At 36.2% G+C, this 21,959-nt stretch overlaps 1 long non-coding RNA gene across 1 annotated transcript in view; it reads left to right on the forward strand.

The window, feature by feature from the left end:
- LOC147827907 (uncharacterized) overlaps nt 1–21,959 on the forward strand; it is a 68,355-nt gene that overhangs the window by 11,319 nt on the left and 35,077 nt on the right. The window contains exon 2 of the long non-coding RNA XR_015451645.1: nt 6,490–6,536. This is a non-coding gene — a long non-coding RNA (uncharacterized LOC147827907). The remainder of the gene's footprint in view (nt 1–6,489; nt 6,537–21,959) is intronic.

Raw genomic sequence — 21,959 nt, forward strand, 5'->3', positions numbered from 1 at the left:
CTAAAGGAAAACAGCCTCCAACCCAGATTGATGTACCCTGCAAAACTATCTTTCAAAATGGATGGAGAAATAAGATACTTTCATGATAAAGAGCACCTTAGGAACTTCATGAATACCAAACCAACACTCCAAAAATTTATAGACAATATCCTAGGAACAGACAATGAGGATCACATCCCCAGGAAGCAAAGCAGAATGAACCCATTGGGCATGACAAGAAATTAAAAGTAAAGGGGGAGAACCCAACAAAAAGAAAACGTCATGGCAATGATAAGTCAATACGTTTCAGTCATAAACATCAATGTCAATGGTTTCAATTCACCAATCAAAAGAAATAGACTGGCAGAATGGGTCAAGAAGCAAGATCCAACAATATGCTGCATACAAGAAACACACTTCATTCAAAAGGAAACTCATAGACTGAAAGTTAAAGGGTGGAAAACAATACTCCATGAGACAGGAGCCACCCAAAAAACAGGAATAGCTATCCTCTTTGCAGATCAAGTAGGTTTCAAATCAACACTGATTAAGAGAGACAAAGAAGGACACTACATCCTTGTAAAGGGGACAATCCAAGAGGAAGAGATGACAATCAAAAATATCTACAGACAGAACACAAGTGTGCTGAACTATATAAAAGAAATACATGAAAAATCAAATAAGCACTAATACAATAGTAGTAGGGGACCTCAAAAACCCCTCTGTCACAAATAGATAGATCAACTAGACAAAAAAATAAGTAATGAAATATTAAAACTCAATCAAACTCTTGAACAAATGAACTTAACAGATGGTTACAGAATGTTCCAGCCCACAAAATCAGAATGCACATTTTTCTCAGCTGCACATGGGTCGTTCTCCAAAACAGAGCACATACTTGTGCATAGTACATGTTTAAGTAAGTGCAAAGGAATTGAAGTTATCCCCTGTGTATTATCAGACCATAGTGTGATGAAATTGGAGATCCATAGCAAAAGAAACTGCAAGAATTTCATAAACACGTGGAAATTGAACAAAACACTTCTGAATAATCAATGGGTCACAGAGGAAATTAAAGAAGAAATCAGACAGTTCCTTCAATTAAATGACAATGACAATACAACATATCAGAATCTATGGGACACAATGAAAGCAGTCTTACGAGGGAAACTCAGAGCAGTGAATATGCATATTAGGAAAACAGAAAGAGGCCAATTAAACAACTTGATGCTGAACCTCAAGCTTCTAGAAAAAGAAGAGCAGGACAAATGCAAAACTCATACAAGTGAGGAAATTATAAAGATCAGAGGAGAAATCAATGCAATGGAGACTAAGAGAATGATACAAAAAAAATCAATGAAGCCAAGAGTTGGTTCTTCGAAAGAATCAACAAAATTGACAAACCCTCAGCCAACCTTATAAGAAAAAGGAAAGAAAAGGCCCAAATCCATACTATTAGGAATGAAAAGGGTGAAATTACAACAGACCAGCAGGAATCCAGAGGATCATCAATACCTACTTCCAGAACCTATATGCCAATAAGATGGAAAACACAGAAGAAATGGATAGATTCCTAGATACATATGAATTATCAAAGTTGAATGACGAAGACCTAAAAATTCTAAACAACCCAATAGCAACCAATTAAGTAAAGCCTGGGTCCTGATGGCTTCACTGCTGAATTCTACAAGACATTTAGAGAGGAACTACTGCCACTACTATTGAAACACTTCAATGAAATTGAAAGGGAAGCAATACTCCCAAATTCATTCCTGGAAGCAAGCAACACCTTGATCCCCAAACCAGAGAAAGACCCAAATGAAAAAGAGAACTATAGGCCAATCTCACTAATGATCATAGATGCAAAAATCCTTAATAGGATACTGGCAAATAGAATGCAGAAGATCATCAAGAAGATCATAAACCCTGATCAAGTGGGATTCATCGCAGGGATGCAGGCATAGTTCAACATACACAAATCAATCAATGTAATACACTATGTTAACAGAGCCAAGAACAAAAGTCCTATGATTATCTCCATAGATGCAGAAAAAGCATTTGACAAAATCCTACATGCATTTATGATAAAAAACCCTACAAAAAATTGGAAGAGATGGTCTCTACCTCAAACTGATAGAAGCCATCTATGAAAAAACCAACACCCAGTATCATACTAAATGGTCAAAAACTGAAATCCTTCACACTAAAATCAGGAACAAGACAAGGATGTCCACTATCACCACTCTTGTTTAATATAGTTTTGGAAACATTAGCCATCACAATTAGACAAGAGAAAGAAATAAAAGGGATAAAGATAGGAAATGAAGAAGTCAAATTGTCATTATTTGCAGATGACATGATACTGTATATAGAAGACCCCAAGAACTCCACCAAAAGTCTCCTAGACTTAATAACCAAATTCAATAAAGTAGCTGGATACAAGGCCAACACACAAAAATCAATAGCTTTCCTCTACATGAATGACAGACTCACTGAGAGAGAAATAGGAAAAATAATTCCTTTTACAATAGAATCCACAAAACTGAAATACTTCAGAATCAACCTAATGAAAGAAATCAAAGACCTCTTCTCTGAAAACTATAGCAATCTGAAAAGAGAGATTGAAGATGATATCAGAAAATGGACAGACATCCCCTGCTCCTGGGTAGGAAGGATTAATATAGTGAAAATGGCCATACTTCCAAAACTGCTATATAGATTCAATCCAATTCCAATTGAGATCTCAGCAGCATACTTCACAGACCTTGAGAAAACAATCCACAAATTCATTTGGAACAAGAAGAGACCCAGAATAGCAAAAGCAATTCTATGTAACAGAGACATGGCAGGGGGTATCACAATCCCCAACCTGCAACTCTACTACAAAGCTACTGTGATAAAAACAGCATGGTACTGGCAAAGAAACAGACCTGAGGATGAGTGGAACAGATTAGAAGGTGCAGAATCAATGCCAGACACACTCAGCCATCTCATCTTTGATAAAGGAGCCAAACACCCTCACTGGAGGAAAGATAGCCTCTTTAAGAAATGGTGCTGGAAAAATTGGGTTTCAACTTGCCAAAGATTAAAACTAGACCTATATCTCTCACCATGCACTAAACTAAAATTGAAATGGATTAAAGATCTAAATATTAAAATAGAAACTCTAAACCAGTTGGAACAGAGGTTAGGTAGAACTCTTGAAGACATTGGTGAAGGAAAAGACATCGGTGTAGGAAAAGACAAAGGTCTACTATCTTGAATCTATAAAGAACTTAAAAAAATCAGACCTCCTACATTTAAAGACCCAATCCATAAAGGGGCATCTGAAATGAACAGACATTTCTCAGACAAAGAAGTAGAAATAGCAAATAAATACATGAAAAAATATTCAACATTACTGGTCATTTGAGAGATGCAAATGAAAACGATGCTGAGATTCCACCTCACTCCAGAAAGAATGGCTGCTATCATGAAATCAACCAACAACAATTGCTGGTGGGGCTGTGGGGAAAGAGGAACCCTGCTCCACTGCTGATGGGAGTGTAGACTGGTGCAAGTACTGTGGAAATCAGTATAGAGATACCTCAAAGAACTAGGACTGGAAGTCCCATTTGACCCAGCTATTCCCCTGCTGGATATCTTCTCCAAAGAATTAAAAGAATCTCACCACAGTGATATATGTGCACCCATGTTCATAGCAGCGCAGTTTGTAATAGCTAAAACTTGGAAACAGCCCAAATGCCCATCAACTGGAGACTGGATATAGAAAATGTGGTTTTTAAAATAAAATGGAGTACTACTCAGCCATAAAAAATGAGAAATTAGAGACATTTATAGCTAAATGTATGCACATTGAGGAAATACTCTTAAGTGAAATAAATAGAACACACATGTATAAATACCAAATAGTTTCTCTAGTGTGAGAAACTGAAAGTGTAAATAAGGACTAAAAGGTATAAGAGATAATGTGAATTAGGAAGAAAAGGGGCAAAGAGGAAGAGGAAATGGGAGGTGTAGGGGAAAGTAAAGAAGGGAATGGAATTAATATGAGTAAACAGAAAAATGGAAACAAAGTGTTTGTAAATAGGGAGGGATGGAGGGGTTGAAGGGAGGGCAGAAGAAGGGTGAAAAATAAGAACCAAGAGAGATTACGTAAAGGTGCAAATTTCCAATGATGAATGTCATTATATTGTATACCTAAAATATACCAATGATTAGAATGAATGATTGATAATGTGAAATAGGAAGAAAATGTCCAAAGGGGTAGGGGTAGTGGGATTTGCAGCGCAAAGGAAAGAAGGGAAAAGAAAAATTATGAAAAATGGAAAAAATGGAAACAATGTCTTTGTAAATAGGGAAGGGTGGAGGGGGTGAAGGGAGGGCTAGGAATGGGAAAAAATAAGAACCAAGATGCATCATGTAAAGGTACAAGTTCCCAATGAGAAATGTAAATGTGTTGTATACCTAAAATGTACCAATAAAAGAAAAAAAGAAAAAAAAAAAGATACCCAGCAAGGGAATAGCTGGGTCAAATGGGGCCTCTAGTCCTAGTTATTTGAGGTATCTCCATATGGATTTCCACAGTGGTTGAGCCAGTCTACACTCCCACCAAGAATGGAGAAGGGTTCCTTTCTCTCCAAACACCTGCCAGCATTTGTTATTGAATGATTTCTTGATAGCAGCCATTCTTTCTGGGATGAGGTGGAATCTCAGTGATGTTTTCATCTGCATCTCTCGAATGTTCAGTGATGTCGAACATTTTTTCAAAGAAAGCTAATTCTAATACTTTGAATTTCCCATACATACAAATTAGTTACTAGACCTGTCAAAGATTTTACAAGTTATCACTTAGTCATGTGATACAACCAGGACAGCCCCTAACACAGAAGTGTTTCTTGTCTTATAGGAAATTATTATAATCTTTTTTTGATGACTCATTTTAATGTGTACAAATGAATCCAACTCACATCTCCTGATGTTTTGAAAATCAGACTTTTTGTCCTAATATTGCTTTGTTCAGTAGTCACCTTGGAGAAGAACAAATTTCCAATAAAGCTTTGGACTTAGTAGGTTCTCCGAAAGGTTATGTGGTACTGAATACCAGTGCATACCTGCATGAGTGTTCTCTGGAAGGTAGAGATAAGGGGAGACACAAAATTTGTAGTCAAATGGGACAAGACAAGATTATCATTATTTATCATTCTAATCTTTTATTTTCTTCTCTATAAGATTAAAACACCAAGGATATAAGAATATCCTGAACACAGTATCTGAATGTTAGTTCTCTTGTCTACATAAGGATAATTAGTTGCAAACAAAGAATACATTTTGTCTCTTCAAAGCAAGAAAATGGGAATTTATAAAAGAGATTAGAGGGCCTGGGATTTAGCTCAGTGGTTCTTAACAAGCGCAAAGCCCTGAGTTCGATCCCTTATATCAAACAAAAAAAAAAAAAAAAAAAAGAGAGAGAGAGAGATTAGATAGTTACGGAATAAATTGGAGAGTTAGAGAATCAGGCTGAAGCTAAACTGAACTTTGAACTCTCAGTATCATTCTCAAACAGGTATGATAATAAAACTTCTCTAGCATTGTTCCTAGCACCTGTCCTCTGGATGCCAGCAACCTCATTTTGTTGCCACTGCAACCATATCAGCTTCACTGTTTTCCAAACCTGCTCCCCTGGGCTGCTACCTGTGCTAGCAAACTGGTGTCCTACTGAGGATCTCTTTCTTTAGGTGACTCATTTCCAGCTTGAGTTCCTGCATGGGTATTTATGACAGCCAGAAGCTAAACCTCCTGTCCTTATCTTGCAAAGGCCCTGAAGAGAAAAGTGGTTTGAATTATATCTTAAGAAGGTGAGCCTTTCAGAGTGGGTATCACCAAACTGTAGGCAGTGTATTAAAAAGATACCAGATTCTTTTACACTATTTTTCCTTAGGTTTAACAATACTAATGTCTCTTTTTCTTTTATCTACATTTACTGAGTACTTCACAGGGGGCTAGGTGAATTATATCTACTTTTGCAGATGACCAAATTGAAGCTTGAAGAGATTAGTTTTCCTTTGCTTGGTAACTAGGTAGAACCATAACTAGGTAGAACCAGGGCTTGGCTCCCTCCATATCTGACTCCCAACTCTGGTTTGGAAATCCCTACATCATGCCATCTCATAAATTCAAGCTGAACCATGGTACTGAAATCCTGTTTCCTTTTCTTAAATCTTGGGCTAAGAGTTGCCACATATTGGGCCCTATTAACTCTCTGCTGGTGCTATTTATTCAAAACTGAGCCCACCCAGTAGCTCTGCCAGCACTTCCACTCTACTGGCAACTTCAAAGTGGGTGGGCTCAGGGAAAATGGGTCAGATGGGAACAAAGACTTATCCGAGGCACTATTAAAAGGTGTGTGGGTGTGAAGAAAACCACTGTGGTGCCAATAGAATTTAGTTTGAGATGCTTTAGCATAGAAGAATGTAAACAACCTTTTTATGTTTCTACATTTTTTCACAGGGCTGTGCAGTATCTGAGGATGGCCATGAATCCAGTGCCGTGAAAATGTGAGCTGTGCCATTCTGGCTTGATTTCTGATTGTGGCTCTGTCACTAGCTGGTAGTGTTAGCTTCAATGATTTACTCCTCTGAGGCTCAGTTTTCTTTTGTGTAAAAGGTACCTAATTTTCAGTTATGGTTATTATGACACATAATATTTTGATCCTCTACCCTCTCTATGTATTGTAGCCTATTCCCTGCAACACAGTCTAAGACAAAGCTACCTACTGCCATGGCCTAAATAGTAGACACTTGTGTTTCCCAGAATTCATATGTTGAAATGCTAACTCCCAAGGTGATGGCATTAGGAAGAAGGGCCTTTGGGGATGTGATAGGATTAGAGGTCTTGTAAAATGGACCCAAGGGAGCTCATTCACCTCTTCCACCATGTGAAAACACAGCAAAAAGTCACCAGTGATGAACCAAAAAAAAAATTCCCTCATCAGATATTGAATCTACTGGTGATTTAATTTTGTACTTTCCAGAACCCAGAAATGGGAAAAATAAATTATTGTTGTTTATAAGCCATCAAGTCCATGGCACTTTGTTATAGCAGCTTCCAGACATTTGGCAACATCATTGTCATCTCAGTGATACAAAAGTAAGAGTAACGGGAGAGGGGCAGGAAATCAGGAAAAGCCAATACAAGGAGGTGTGCTGCTAGTTGCTCTTAGCCTTGAAGAAAATTTGAGAGATCTTAGGCAATTTTTGGATCTCAGAACAGTTTGTCCAGGAGAGGAATGGTAAGCAATTTATTCCTTGTATTCTTTCCATTCCTGTCACTAATTGACCAAAGTCTGTCCCATAAGCCTGCTCCATACTGCTAGGAGGTGTGGAGTAGTTTTTCTGGTTAGACCCTGGAGAGGCAAGGAAGGGCCTTAGATATTGGAAACTGTGAGTTTACTCTCTTGTTGGACAGCCTAAGGTATAGCCCACCTTGGAAGGGAGGAATATATAGAAACAATAGAGTGCAAGGTAAGGCGATAGTATCAGCATTGAGCTTATGATCCCAGGAAACATGTGTTATTGTTGGGCTGTGCTGCTAGGGAAGTGGAGTACACGGCTGGGCTCAGAGAACAGACAGTATGTGATGTAAACTGGGCAAAATACTCTGTGTTTCAGGAATTATCCATTGTAGGAACTGTAGTAGGCATTAACTTCTACCACTGAAGAAGAAAACTTCCCCAGCCTTCCTATTACTGGGGCACAGCAAGTCTTTACCCTAAACTATGCTGTATTTACCAAATGCTTTCTCTATGGGATTTTGTCTCATAGAGCTAGTGAAACCAAGCAGGGACTATTTAAAACTGATTTTAGTGAGGAGGTAGCAGTAGGAGAAGTTATATCAGCTTCCAGGGGCTGGAATGCCAGGGGTCATGCATATCAGCAGTGTTGACACAAGGGCATTCCTATGCACAAGGGTGACAGTATCCTCATTGTTTTACAGTTTAACTTATTTCCACATTCTGGTTCTTGTGGCCTTACATGAGATCTTGTGAGCTACCTTTGTCTTCTAATATATTTTTTATGTCTAAATTAGCCTAGGTTCTTATATCTAAGAACTGTACAGACACAATGATGACTGGTATATGAGCAGCAGAATATTATTTTCAAAATATTAGGCATTTTCTCCCATTTGCTCTATTCACTATTCAAGCATCTATGTCATTGTATGCTTATCTTCTCTGGGGGAGAATATGATAAGAGCAAAGTAAAGGAGAAGATAAAAAGAACAAACACTGGTGACTTTAGAGAAGGTAACAACAAAACTCTAGCAGGCAAACTGGGAGAGATATCACATGAATTGAGTTTATCTTCTCTTTCATGTTACTGAACAGAAAAATTATTTCCCCAGGGTAGGAAAAGGAAGGAAATATGAGAAAACCTTAAACCACTTGAGAGTATATTTCTTCCACTTCCAGAAAATGAGTATTCCACACTAATATTAATTTAAGTTATATAGAAAAAAATATTTATTTGTACCTGAGTGTGTGGCCTGAAATTTATTCATGTTACACATGTGATAATAGAACAAATCACACATAAAAAATCCATCGAATACAGGGTAAAAAATGAGTGATCAGTGAATGGCACTATTTTTACTTTACTTTTCCTACATCTAATTAAAAATGGAGAAACACATCTTCTTGGGGTAGCAGCAAAAGTAAAGCTAGAAGTTGCAAGTTGGTATTGCTAGGGAGAGAAGTCTCAGTACAGCTCAAGAATCTCATGTGGCCACTACATCTCACTAAGTACTTTCAATCAATAATGTGCTTGGTTAAGGGAGAAAAACAACCATACTCTGAAGAACATCTCGTCCTTTTGTCTTGCAATTCATACTAGATAATCACAACAGGCTTCTGCTTCTGCAGCCAATTTCCCACTTAAACTAATCTGAAGTTAAGTGTTAATGACACCCTTGAAATAAAGCTTATAAAGTTTTCCTAGGGAGCCACTTATTCTCTGAGTAGCTGAACGATCTGAACCCAATTGCCAAGGATGAGGAAAATATGTGCTCGGAGTAGGCAAGGGAAGATTCCAGTTTTGTTTCTCACTGGTGACTTGATTTTATAGTCAAATACTCATTTGGAGAAGACTGTCAAAGTGTAGTTTATGATTATGAAGGTCATACATTTCATATTTTTAAATGTTTCACCAATAAAAAGGCAATGGATGGAAAGAGAAAAAGATGAAGTAAATGTGTCAAATTATAATCCTTGACTACAGTCAAAGGATACACAGCATTTATCGTACTATTCCTTCAAATCTGAAACGATTACTATACTGAAAATTTTTGGAAGTATTTAACTGAAGTAAGAGAGATTGTGTGGAACTACACAAAATAATCTTGAAATTCAGCATTACAAGGTTTCTGAAACTTTTGTTAATAAGAGATTTAATTTCTCACCAGGGGATGGATCAATACTATTATCGTCTACATATTTATACTTACAGCACACCAATCACCATGTTAAGAACCCCTACAACTAAATTATCTCCACAAGTACCAAAGATATATATCAGTCAAAACCCAAGAACACTCCAAGAGACGGGTAATATTAACACAATGTTAAAGGGAAGCAAATATCCAGTCTAGGCTACATAAAATGGTGGAGCTAAGTAGCTTAGGTGTGTTGGATTCCAAGCCAGTATGTTATATGATCATACATACATCAACTGCTAGAAAAGGAAGGTGTTTACCGCAAAATATGTTAGGACAACAAGATTATTTCAGTGTGTGTGTGTTAATGCAGGAAAATAAAAATTCCAAAGAGTGACCAAAATGAGTGCAATAGGAATTGTAGAAGAATCCTGAAAATATCAGTGGAACAATGATTAGATAGAGGAGGGGTAAATATATAGAAATATATGCATATGTTTCTGCACCACACACAGATGTACAAGCATGGATGTATCATCAGCCATTTGTTTCTGTAATTTGGCCTTGTTTAGTTTAAACAGGATGTTATTCCTGTAAGTTCTTTTTTTTTTTTTTTCCAGTACCAGGGATAGAATTCAAGACCTTGCACTTGCAAGGCAGGGGCGGTACCACTGAGCTAATTCCCTAGCCCCTCCTATAAATTCTTAAAGAAAAGTGAGAAAGATTAGGATAAATATACGGGACTCATGTGTGCATCATCCCAAGATGAATGATTGAAATCAATATGCTGGAATGGCCTCATAGGGATCTTGCTTGAGATGGAAGGTCCAGAAAAATTTAGTGCAGAAATTATTTATTTCCATGTTTTTGTTTTTGAAAAATCACTAACAACTCTAAAAATTATAAATTAGCTGGTTCCTTCAATTGAAGGTAAAGTAAAAAATAATTCCTCTAATCAACACCAAAACCAAGAAGGCTTCAATGAAACACAAACTCAGAAAAAATAAATTAAAGTCAACAAAAATGTCATACTATTTGTGATTCTGATTAAATTTAAGTTTTCTTGACCATTTATTCTTTAAATTTGAGTCTGTAATTTGGCAATTGGACTTTTGTTTTTAAAAGCTCAAATTTCCTAGTGGCCCACAATAACAGGAAGTGAGCCTAGAACTCTACTTCTATCTTTTCATATCTGAACCCATACTTTTTTTCTATTGAAAACATGGAAAGATACAAACATCTTCGATTCAGTGAATTCAATTCATCTGGGAAAGACTCTTATCCTTGCAAAATATTGTCTCCAAAGTGTAACTTTAGTAGTTATGCTTTGACAAGAGGTTTCAACTCTCATTTTTATTCATATCTTTATTGGTACATTTAGGTATACAGTACATTTACATTTATCATTGGGTGTTTGATGTCTGAACATGATGCATCTTAGTTCTTATTTTTCCCTCATTACCTGTGCGCCCTTCACCCCCTCCACCCTTCCCTATTTACATAGATTTTGTTTCCATTTTTTTTCTTTTCTCATAATTTTTCCTTTCTCTTCTTCCCTTTCCCCTTCCCCTCTCACCACCCCTACACCTTTGGACCTTTTCCTATTTGAAATTATCAATTATTCATTTTAATCATTTTCATCCTCATTTACACTTTCAGTTTCTCACACTAGAGACACTATTCAGTATTTACACACTTGTGTCATTTTGTGGGTGTTGGAGTATGTGATACAATCAGTGAATCCTATGATTGTGGGCTCAGATTTACACTTCTTATGCTGTAAAATGGCTCCTCTGATCTGATGGAATGTTATTTTATGACATACTATTGGACTAATCATTCTATAAATTTTATGTCTGTGGCACTAAGACTCAGAAGGTAAAAAAGACAAACCCATAGCTGAAATAGGTTTGTTTTTCTCCTATGAGAATGAACTACTGGCTTTTCTAAGCTTGGAATAGACCACTAAGTGACTCATTGGTCTCTTTAAGGAAGGGAGCCATACTGGACACTCATCGTTGATGTCTCTTGCTGGCAGGTTGAACATTCAGCAGCAATGGAACTAGGTTAGATTGGATAACTAGAAGTTCACACTGTAAAACACAGATGTGATAATCATCTGGGTTACCACGGCCACTTTACTCAGGTGTTTATTGTTCCAGCACTGGTGTTGCCAATGATAGAGGATGGATGACATTAGCTGATTGGAAAATATTGTCTACTTGGTCATTTAGTAGCTCTTCCATCTTCAATTGTTCTCTGATGGACATTAACATGGTTCAAAGACCTTCACACTTTCTGCCGCCCACACAATCCACATGGATCTTCTTTAGATCCCCTTGACCCACATCAGTCTTTTATTCTTTCTCCTATACCAGCAGCCCAGGCTATTTACCACTTCCAATGAGTGTATTTCTAATTATGGACTGTTTCTCTTTCGATACAAAGTGGATGACCAGATAAACTACCAAAAGCTCTTGACTTGCACTCCCATGTCCACTCTGACATCCATAAACCAATCTCAGACATTTTGCTTCTCCTTCATCTGACTGTATAGGATGCTGCATATGTTCACAGGGATGAAGTGAGAAAGGAGCACTGGGAGATGAAACAGTGATGTATGCAGTGGGAACTTCCCAACTAGTTCTGTTCATACTTCATTTGAGATGTAGCTTTGCTACATTAAGGTAGATTTTAAAATTTTCTCGAGTTTTTCAATTTGACCCATCTGATAGGATCCAGTTCATAATGGTTAGTTGCAACCACATGGTCACTTGGTCTCCCAGTCAGGTGCTCCACCACTCTCAGGCCTCAGGACAATGCTCATGGACATTTTCAGCTTCCACTGGCAGCATGCTATTGAAGGTACTGATGAGGAGCCCTCATAGGAGACTCACAGAACAGATTTCTGGGGCTCTGGAAAAAACTTATGTTACTTGCAGCAAAGGATTGCACACATTTTGAGAAACAGCTGGTTTGCTTCTGGACCAGGAAGTCCAGGGCATGTTGAGTAGCAGAAACAACAAGGAAATTTCTTAACCTGTACTTGTACTCAAAAAGGAAATGTTCAGTGGTTTACCATTACTTATGTTTCTTACAGGTTTTCTTTTTAATAACCCTTTATTGATTAAAGGTAGGACCTCTTATTTTTCATTTCTAAGAGATCATTTAAAAATCATTAATTAATCTTGATTCTTATCAAAATTTTATCATCTTTTGAAATGTTTTTCTCTAATTTCTTAATATGAAGAATCCTGTTATTTTTAACCCTAAACCATATCATGCACTTTTGAGATAATTATTATTTAGTCATCAAGTATTATCCAGTTTATATATTATTTATTGTGATTTATGCCTTTGTTTTGAGCTTTTCTGTCACTCTTCTTCTTCTTCTTTTTTTTTTTTTTAGATACTGGGGATTGAACTTGGATTCTTGCGCTTGCAGGGCAGCCGGTGGAATCACTGAGCTAAATTCCCGGGCCTCTGTCACTCTTTTTGATGCTATAAACATGTATACTGTCTTTGTTAGATTTTGGCCTCTCAGTTCCAAAATCCATCCTTTTTTTTCCCTCTGCTTTGTAATTTTGCAGCTGCAACTATGAAAAGTATATTCATAACACTGCTGTGTTTCTGTCTTGCTGCTCTGGGTAATCATTTTTATTGACAGCTGTTGCTAGATGGCCCACTACTACCCTCATAAACCATTAACTGCTGACCTCTAACATTAATTAGGAATAATCCTATTATTTTGTTCTTTGGAATTATTATGATATGATTAAAATATTAGCATCACGAGTATAAATATTCAGTGTTGAAGCTACTAGATCTGAATTTTTTTAGAAATATGTTGAACTATTCATATTCATTGTCTTTAACAGTTATGCTTCATTTTTCTTTCTTGAGTTGGTATGTTAGTCAGTTTTCCATTGTTAGAAGAAAATAAGAAAAATTTAAGGGATGAAAAATTTATTTTGGTTCATTGTTTCAGAGGTTTTTGTCCATGGTCACCTGGCTCCATTGCTTCTGGGCCTGTGGTGAGGCATAACATCATGATGGGGAGCATGTGGTGGGGCAAAGCTCCGTATCTTGTTGCAGAAAAGAAGCAGAGAGAGGACAAGAAGGCGCCAGGGCCAACATGTACCTGTGAAAGTCATGTCCCCAGAGACCTAATTTCTCCAAGTAGGCTCCATCTCCTACAGTTTCTACCACCTCCTACTAGTGCCGCTAACTGGAGATCAAGCTTTCAACATATGAGCCTTTGGGGGACGTTCTAAATCTAAACCCTAATAATTACTAGTCACGAATTATACACTTTTTTTTCTGACAACTTCTCTAATCCAAATTTTCACATTCATTGGCATAGAGTTGTTTATATACTTTCTGTGCCTTCTCAATGTTTGCAGAGTTTAGAATGATAATCTCTTTTCCATTAACCTATATTAGTTATTTGTATATTGCTTCCTTTTAGATTACCTACCTATAAAGGGATGTTTAATGACACATAAAATGTTACACAGCTATACTAATTTTCATGATACCTAATGCTTTGGTGGAATGCAATTGAATTCTGTCCACAGTTGGAATTCAGAGATATAGGTTTTATACCCTGTGGGTCTCATAAGAAGTTAGATTGAAAGCAGAAACAGCAAGAAACAGAGTGTAGAAAAAATATGTCTGAGTTTAGAGTAGACCATCTGAGCCCAGAATATTAAAGGTTTGTGAATCAGTCAGGTTCTAGTAAGGGTACAGACATATCAGTAACTTAAACAGGGCAAACACACTCCAAAGAATTATGAACTAGATAAAAGATGATTAAGTGTAGGAAGGTAAAAGAGAATTGCAGGCTACAGTTAACAATAGCAACTACAGGAAGCATCTACCACCCTTAAGACTGAGAGAAAAGTGGGTAAAGATAGAACCTTAGAAAGATAGAAAAGGGCTTCTGCAAAGCTGAGATTCTGAACTCTGAACAGAAGGTTTGTTTGTTGCAGAAACACCTTAACTTTAAGGATGAAGAATCTTGTTGGAAGTGCCATAATGCAGAATTGTGAGAGCCATTGCTCATAGTCTGAGGTTCTTACTTAATTCTCCTTCATTCACATGTTGGGCCTACATCACAGTTTGAGGCTCTCCTTACTTACTTTTGCTTCCTCTCTCTTTTATGCTTTATCAGTTAAACTTGTGCTTTCAAATCTGTTCTAGTGTCCACTTTTATGATGATCTGAACTGACATACCCTGGAATACAAAACTTGTTATGAATGCTCCCCGATCTTCTCACCTTGCCTGTTCTTGCAACCGTGCCTCAGAGATATAGAGTTCAGAGCTCCCATCACAAGTCTTGACTACTATCTTTTACTAGGGGGAAATTATGTTTACAATAATAAAAATCAGCCAAATTGATATCTTCCCTAAATTGTGCTTCCAAAAAGGGCAAATATGGTTATGTACTAGAAAAACTGCCAATATATTTTAAGACATATAAATCAAGGTCATTTACATTTTCATGGAAAAATGAGAGAAAGAAAAGAGAAAGAGAAAAGTGAGAAGATATTATTCATAACCAGTTTGTTTAATGTGATTTTGGAGACTCTCTAAAATATTTAATTATAAATTGAAGAGATGCTAAGAATGAAGGTAAAATGGATGTTAATAATTAATCTGAGCCCTGTAATAACTTCCAAATGATGTCCTTCTTGCAATAACAAAAGAAGTGCCAATATTTGAAATATGTGAAGTTTATGCTTGGAATATGAAACAATAAAAAAGAACAAAGTCATACAAAATAGAGAAAAAAGGCAAAAAATGAATAGTACTGAAGATATAAAAATGGAACATGAGACAGTGAGAGTGACTGGCATTTACTTGAAAAAGAAAAAGAAATTGAAAACAGAAAAAATTAGCATATGTGGAAGTATATTTATCATGGTAAAATAGATAAGGCTTATCAATCAGATTCTTTTGCCAGTTTACTTACATAGCAATGATGCATGGCTCCCACATATAGTTGTATCATTTCACGGATGGTGGCATTTTTCACAGTGCTATAGAAAAATAGTGAAAACTTGCAGGAGATCACTTTTCAGTTCTTGAGAAGAAGTATTATACTTGGTCTAGTTGTCATTTGTGTTTTTCACCTTTCACATAAACAGATAAAGCAAATCCAAAAGCGACTTCAAATTCTGACTGTTCTAATTAAAATATTGTCAAAAAGAAATGTTCCTAAAAAGGAAAGATTTTTGAAAGTCAAAAAGAAAAACTTTCAAAAGGAGGTGGAGAGGGTAACAAAATACAGGAGTAAGGCCAATGATAGGGCAAATAGAAATATAGTATCAAGGGAAACATACTTAGAAGAAGACAAACTTTAGCATGTGAACAATAAAATATCTTAAAGAAACTGTAGGGAGACTCAGAGGAAGGATTTAATCCTTCAAATCTGGAGCTTACTTCTCCTCAAGTATATGACAGGGTGGGGGGAGCATGTGCCTGTAATCCCAGTTACTCTGAAGGCCAAGGCAGTAGGATTGCAAGTTTGGGGTAAGTCTAGGTGACTCAGTGAGACCCTGCCTCAAAAAATAAAAAGGCCTAGAATCGAGCTCAGTAGTGAGTGCTTGCCTGGCATGCACAAGGCCCTGGGTTCAATCCCCAGTGCAGAAAAAAACAAAACATGAAAGTATATAAAAATGCAAGACTAGAATGATTCTTTTGTACAGTTATATAAATTCACAATATTCTTAACTTATGTGTTTAATTCTGTTTTACAGAACTATGTTTTGATTTTTTCAAATGTCAGGCCATTAAGCAAGATTATTTAATGTCTATTGTGTATATAGAAAGCTTTATTAGATATGGTATATGTAAATTAGTACTATTTTTTGCTAAAATACATAAACCAATTCTGCATGTACCCAATTCACGTTTTTCCAGAGAAAGTTGTTTTTAATTGTTATATGTTGGTTTAGTGTGTTGAAATAAACTATCATAGTCATACCAAAAAAAAAAAAGAGAGAAAAAGAAAGAAACTGTAGGGAATTGATCCAGGTTAAAGTGAGAGTGTATTGCAGAATGTTTAATCTAAATGCTTTTAATAAATATCAAGATCAAAATCCAGGGCAAGAGAGAGACTGTCATACCCCAGAAAATTATCACAGGCCAGAGGAAACTCAACAATTCATATTGGGATCTGTGTGATCCCCCACAACCAAAAAAAAAGTCAGAATTAGTTGACTAAGCTTATGTAGAGCAAAGATGTAGAATGAAGTTAAAAGATTATGGGCCTTTCAGAGTAAGGATGAGCTAATTTCCATCTTGGAATTTTGACTTTCTGGGAGAGGAGCACATGGAAGCCTACAAATGTCTAAAGAAAAATAAAATATATTGATTAAATATATAGATTCAATACAGAAAAATAAGAAGGGACAACATTGATATTTTGATGGCTTATAAGAAATTGATGTTCAATATTTGTGGAAATTTAGTTGATGTCAAAAGTTTAAGAAATTCTAATAATGTTAGAGGAAAAATTTCCTGAACAAAACCATGTAACCTAATAATCATTTATTAAGGTTCTAATATATATATCTGACTCAGACTTAAATACACAACAATGAGCAAGATTGCCTCTCTGAGATGGAAGTGAGATATGTTCAGGAGAATAAAATGTTTCAGGCTCTGTAATGAGGTACATTAGTTTTCTATTGTTGCTTTAACAAATTGCCGCAAACTTAGTGGCTTAAAATTGTACCACTTCACTATCTTTCAGTTCAGAAGGCTGAAATGGATCTCAGTGGATTCAAATCAACATGTTCCAGGGCTCTCAGGTTTCTCTGGATGCTCTAGGAGAGAAATCTATTTCCTTGCCTTTTCTAGTTTGTACTGGCAGCCTGCATTTCTTAGCTTTTAGTCACTTCATCTCTTTAAAGCCAGCAATGGCTGGATGAATATTTCTCTGGCTGTATCACTCTGGCACTGAAGGTCGTGCCTTCTGGTTCCATTTGTAAGGCCTTTTGTGCTCACCTCTTGTCTTCCTCTTTTGCTTGTACAGATTTAGTGACCTTTAATCTTTAATTCAGGATAATGGCTTGAATCATAAGGTCAGTTGATTAGAACCTTCACTCAATCTGCAATCTTAATTTCCCTTTGTCAAATAAGATGTAATATTCCATGGATTCTAGAGTTTAGATGTGGACATCTTTGGGAATCATTGTTCTGCAAGACTAGAACATAATAAAGAGGTTTATTTATTCAACAAATATTTATTGAACACCAAATCTATGATGACATAGTTTAGTAGTTTATACAGAATGAGAGCTATGAGGATTTTCTTTAATTTTTAGTGTTTTATTTTCTAATTCTGAAAACTCCCAAATGTGTAGATCAGTAAGAAAATAATATAACAGATGCCCTTATACCTGTCACACAGAGTTTTATGATAGTTAACATTTCCATATTTATTCTGGATTACTTTTTAAGAAATAAATTACAGAAGCAACTAAATGCTTATTTCCCATCCTATCCTTCTTTTTCTATATGAAGAAATACATCCTTTCTGATAAGATTTTATATAAGGAGAGCATATGCTCAGCCTTGCCTTTTAGAAATAGAAATACATTTTGGTTTTAATGTACAAAATAGATTAGCAGTAAGGGATAGAGTGGCAACAGAGAAGTCAGGGAATTGTTTCAGTGTCACAGACAAAAGATGTAGAAGCCATGTTAAACTAGCAGCAATTTTTTTGTTCCATTTTGCCAGAGGGCCTGTGGAGTTTAATGTGCCTGTGGAATAGCTAGCCAACAGCATCCAATCATTCCTTTATCTACAAATTTGGAATAGAAATATCATTTTACTTTAGATTAAGTTCTAATAGAGAGGAATAGTAGCCTTTTTGAGTTTCCCAAAGGGAAAGGAGAATCTCCCCACTGTATGAATTTTTATCATATTTTACTGAAATACATGTGCATTTCTCCTCCTGAATTTTGAGCTTTTCTAAGTCAGCTATTACTTCTTAGTTATTGACATTCTCAGCACATATCATGGTATGTAGTCCAGGATTGTTTCCTAGAAAATGATTTATTGAGAGAATGAATATAATGTAGTCGGGGCTCAGCCCAGTTTACTCACTATTCCTAGAAGAGATTCCGTATTAGGTATAAAACTAAAAGAAAGTGAGAAATAAAACACCCTGAGTGAGGAAATACTACAAAGAAGTTGGGATCAAGTGGCATTATCAGTAGCTTCTAAAGAGAAATGAAGTAACATTTTTTATTTGTTTCATGAAAATAGCTTAAGTATCTAAATGTGTTTGTTATGATGTTAACACCCAAATTCTGTTTGCATCCTAATGTTTACTAGAAAATTAGAGAAGATTGGAAGGCTGGAAGTCAGTGCAGAATTTGGGCCTTATGAGAAATCAACTTTTGAAACTTAGGATGAATCCTGTAAGTAGGTTAAGTGGATTAAGCAGCTGTTTGTAAAATAAAATGAATATAATCATTGAATTAAATTCATCTGGCATGTAGTTATTTTCTCAAATACATTAGAAGCCATTAGGGCTAACTGATAGGAAGTTAAAATTTTTGTCTATGTTTTCTGAAGCAGCAATGGAAGAATTGTTATTTAAAGATAAACTTACAGAGCCTCTATTCACCCTGTGGGAGTCACCCACTATATTAGCTGTGGCAGAATTTTTCAGAGAAAAATGAAAGTACCTCTGGAGATGTGTTTTTTGTTTTGTTTTGTTTTGTTTTGTTTTTTCCTTCTGTGTGTTTGGGAAGGGAGTTTGCAGTCCTTTTGAATGCCAGTTCATAAGTGATAGAGGCTGCCTGTTTTAGAAGGTTCCCCAAAGAGGCCAATGTGTGTGGTAGCTAATACACCCAGATCACTAGACTTTTTTTTTTCTTCAGTACAGGATGTTGCTTTGAGATAGAAGTGACTCAAACAGCAATAACATTTATTGGTCAAAAAGCTTATAAATAGATATTTGAATTAGGTTTCCTGTGGTTTATAAAAGATATATATATTTTATAACTGTTTACTTCTGAAACTTTTGATGATTTTAACACAGATAGACAAATCTAGACTTTGTTGCATAAATTCTTGCAATGGACCCAAGATATAACAGAATGAGTGTCTTAGTCACTTTCCCCCTTGCTGGACCAAAATACCCAACACTTACGACTTAAAGGAGGAGAGGTTAATTCTGCCTCACAGCTTTTAGATGATCCAGCCCATAGTCAGCTGGCTCCAAGATTGGAAGGGCATGGTAGAGGGTCTGGGGAGAAGAGCTGCTCATGTCATGGTGGCCAGGAAGCAGAGAGCATGGGAGGAGCTGGAGAAGGAGATATGCTCTTCCAGGTCATGCTTTCAGTGACCCACCTCTTCCAACCAGGCCTTTACTCCAGCACATTTAGCTATGGATTCTTTAGTGGATTAATCCACTCATGAGTATACCACTCCCCATGATTCAATCACCTTTTAAAAGCTCCACCAATGAACACATAAGACTTTGTTGGGGCAGGGGGAGCATTCTACCTCTAAGCCATAACAATGAGGCAGAGCATTATTACAACAGTTTCTGTGAGAAAGCTTTGTGTGGATGTTGGATGTTTGCATCCATTTCTTCATCAATGATTGACTGAGAAATCTCTGTGCACTACACACTCAACTAAATCCTGACCAACTGAAGGTAAATAAGACATAGTTTCTGATGCCTATAATTTTACAGTGCAGGATGGTGCAGACTCCTTTCCCTACATACTTCCTAGGAATTAAAAAGAAAGAAAGAAAGAAATAGGTTGGTGAATTTTAATGTCAAATTTAGTTATATGCAAAATATTATGATATAGCTCTGGAAGGGGAGGGGAAAATAGCACAATAAAGTCATAGTATTAGTTCATAAGAAATATAAAGTTATTTTAAAAGAAAATATTACTTTTTATGTACAGGTATGGAATCCATATGTAGAATGTAAACTATGTAGGAGATAATTAGAGAGATACATTCTTTAGTTGCTTTCAGAAACTTTAAACTGGATTGCTAAATGGCTATGCATATTCACCAAAGTATGAAGACTTTGGCTCTTTCAAGATTATACACAGGAGGTATATAGCTTGGTTGAACAGAGTTTTTAGTTTTCGTTTTTGAGGAATCTCCATACTGATTTTTGTAGTGATTGTACTAATTTACATTTCCACCAAAATTGTAGAAGGGTTCCTTTTTCTCCAGAACCTTGTCAACATTTATTGTTATTTATGTTTTTGATGATAGCCATTTTGTTCTTAATGATAGTCATTCTGACTGCAATAAGCTGTCAAAGTTGTTTTGGTGTACACTTCCCTAATGGCCAAAGATGATGAGCATTTTCATGTACTTAGTCATTTTTACTTCTTCCTTGGAGAAGGGTCTATTCAGTTTATTTGTCCATTTTTGATTGGGTTGATTTTTTGTAGTTTAAGTTTTTTGAATTCTTTATATATTCTAGTTATTAGTAAGCCCTAGAAATAGCCTAGAAGACCACCAATGGACTAACAGATAAAGAAAATATATAGAATTGTATTGAACCTTGAGGAAAAATGAATATATGCTATCTGAAAAACAATAGATAACTCTTGAGACCATAGTGGTAAGTGAAATAGGTCAAATACAACAAAAAATAGTATCACATAATACAACATAACAAATTAAAGAGTGTAAAAAAGAGATGGTAGGAAACAGGGAGGCAGACTTTCTGGATAGGAAAGTAGATCAGAAGAAGAGGGAAAGAGGATTGAAGATAACCAAGATATGTCTTAAATATGTACCAATCCCTCAGAACAAATGTAGATATTATGTATCACAAACATAAACCAATAGAACATAAAATAAAGGTAAGGAAGTTTAAAATGAAACTCTGTGGAAGAAACTGCAGTATTACAGAATGGAAGCCCTCCACTGTCTCACACCTTTCCACCGACTACAGGATCAAAACACACCCCTTACCTTTCTCCCCTCCCTTTCCCACTGCTAAGATGCCACCCATGAGATCCAGCCTTTTTTTCAGAGCAGCAAGAGCTGGGCAGAAAAGTAAGCATTGATATTCCACAACTAATGATGAAAAAAATTTTAACACATGACAAAGAGGCAATGAAAGCTTGGCTATTTTGACAGGAAAGCTTAATGGAGGTGGTAAGACAGAAGCTAACAAGAGACATGTAAATCAAGGTATCAGATAGGTTTGTGTGGATAGCCTATTCCTAAGAGGCAGAAATGCTCAGTTTTCTGAGGCATTAGGGATCTAAGTAGCTACATTTGTGACATGTTGCCTCATTTTTACTTCTATCGCTTGAAGTCATCCCTATAGAATTGGTTACAACTATTGATATCTAGTAGTTATTTGATTCAGAGAAAAGTGGTGGAGGCAGTATAAGAATATTCTACTGTGCCTAGAAAATCATCTATTCACAGGCATAGACTGAACTGAAGGGATTATGAAATCATACCTCATACTGCTTTCCCTGAGAACATCTAAAAACCCCAAATTAATGAAAACAAGAAATACATAAGTGAATTATATGGG

This window comes from Heterocephalus glaber, unplaced genomic scaffold (genome assembly GCF_053883595.1).
Source record: "Heterocephalus glaber isolate CG9 unplaced genomic scaffold, H.glaber_assembly_v1.0 deba00001429, whole genome shotgun sequence".
NCBI lineage: Eukaryota > Metazoa > Chordata > Mammalia > Rodentia > Bathyergidae > Heterocephalus > Heterocephalus glaber.